The following is a 2,385-nucleotide window of genomic DNA, read 5'->3' as shown; positions in this document are numbered from 1 at the left end:
GCTTGTGGTTATTCTCTACATGGCTGTTTAGTTGTTTGTTAGTTTGTTTGTTAGATTGTTTGTTAGTTTGTTTGTTAGTTTGTTTGTTTGTTAGTTTGGTTGGTTGGTTCGTTGGTTGGTTGGTTGTTTCGTCCATTCGTCCGTTCGTTAGTTCGTTCGTTAGTTCGCTCGTCAGACACACTGAGAAACTTCATTTTAAAATCCGCGTGCGAAGTCGAAGAGTCAATCTGCTGCACGTCCAAAAACAGTTTAATAAAGAGTCTTTGGAAAAACAATATTTCATTTGAGTTTGAGAAAGGAAAGAATTCTCTTCAGGACATGAAACAACAAGGCCCTAAGAGCTGTTTATTCGTCTTTAATATATATAAAAAATTTTAGTGCTGCCAAAAAAATCGTGGTGAGCCTTATTTTCAAATATCTCCTCAACTATCGAACATCGGTTCTCCATTTTTTGCACAGTGACTTGTATCAATTTGTCTTAACAGATCAACATTTTTGTAAACACAGCTGCAAGCTGTATTCTAAAAAAAATCCTTAATAAAAATACTAATAAAAAATCCAAGTGGGTGGTTTTTACCGATTTTTTAATGTTTACAGCTGGGGTAATATAGCTTTTAATAGCAAGTCCGTCAGGTTTTTCTAATCGGGACATTATGCTTATTGAACACTTGTTTTGAGAGCCATTAAAGCAAAAATGTGTTCACTATAACAATAATTTATTGTAACAAGTTTTGCAGGTAAAAATTGTATTTGATGTAGGCCATATACGCAATCAAAATGTGTGAGAGAAGAAGGAAGTGCTGTGAACATTACCATTTTACGCGTGACAGAGATTTTAAGTATCTTATATAAATATATGAAGGAAAATGTTTTAATATAGCCCCAATTGTTCTCGAAAAATATGATTTAGTTAAGACAAATTGATGCAAACTGCTCTGCAAATTGTGGATGACATAGATTCACCCGTTAAAGACGTGTTTGAGAATAAGCTGCACCACGAATTTTTGATCGCACTATTATAATCATATCGGATAATTCTCGATTAATTTTTTACTGACGCACTATGGACGATTAATTTCTTTGTGGGTGCACAAACTTGGTGTTGTTGAAGAGAAAAGAAATGCTTCCAATTAGTTCGTTCCACTTCTAGAGCATTTCATGGAGAGGTGTATAGAGTTCATTTAATAATTAATATTATATGGTTCCATGCCCTTTCATTGATTAATCGAAGGTACGGGAAAACGCAGGTCTTTTAACGGGAAATAACCCAAGAAAACTACTCTATCATGAGCTCAAAACTGAGGGGGTGCTTTGTTCTCAGTAAAAAAGTGAGGTATATTCTATATAAAGAGCCATGAGGTTCTTCGAGAATTAATAAGCTGATTCTTTTCGATAATAAATAGAAGTGCTCGATTTAACGATTTCTAACGCCTTTCGCAGTTTTCATGGGGCAGGTGACAGGGATTATGATAAATAAAAGGCCGGAGTTACGCGTTAAACTCCAAAACACGCGCTCACACGACCTTTTGCAGTTGCGAGCGCCCTAAAACTCGTACCAAACTAAGCTAAAACTTCAAATCTTTTTTGTACAGAGGAGAAAGAAGGCCGATGTACTTTTTTTTTCTAAATCCCATCAGATAAGATTGTGAGTTTCTTTAGGGGAGTTTTACGGCACTTGCAACACAGTTAGGTCATAAAAGTGTGGAAGATTAGAGGTGTAACAAGAGGGTAACAGACATAGAAATGATGATAAGGACGATAGATGTGCTTCATTAGTTTGACTTCCTCCCTAGCTCCACCCGACCGTGCTTACTTACTTCACGTTATCCTTCCTCTTATACCTCTCGGGCGTCGAGGGAAGAAAGAGCTTTCTGTCTCTAGCAAGTTGGATGGCCTGGCTGGGTGGGATGTTGTGTGTTTTCATGTTATCCTTCACACCCTCGATTCAGGTTTTTCTTGGTCTTCCTCTTGCCTTGTACCCTGATATTTTTTTTTTATTATTTTTTTTTTGGCAGTACGCTTTACTGGTAAGCTAGTGAGATGCCATACGAGTGAGATGTCCAAACCACCTGACTGTTTTCCTCTGAATGTAATGGAGGACAGGACCAGGTGTTGTTCCCAGCATTTCTCTGATCCTGTTATTTCTGATCAAGTCCCGTCTGATTTTGTTGAAGGCTCTCCTTAGACATCTCATCTTGCAGGTGATTATCTTATATTCCAGACTTTCGGTCAGGGTCCATGTCTGGCACTGGCAGGTCAAGGTGGAGATGAAGACAGAGTTAATGAGCTTGGCTTTGGTCTCAATGAGTCCGACCTTGCGGAAACGAATTTTCGAACAAGCGTTAACCCCACTTTAGAGATAAGATCAAAAGTAGACCCCCCCCC

This window comes from Aplysia californica, unplaced genomic scaffold (assembly GCF_000002075.1).
Source record: "Aplysia californica isolate F4 #8 unplaced genomic scaffold, AplCal3.0 scaffold00903, whole genome shotgun sequence".
Lineage (NCBI taxonomy): Eukaryota > Metazoa > Mollusca > Gastropoda > Aplysiida > Aplysiidae > Aplysia > Aplysia californica.
The sequence above is the reverse complement of the archived record's forward strand: the minus strand, read 5'-3'. Positions refer to the sequence as shown.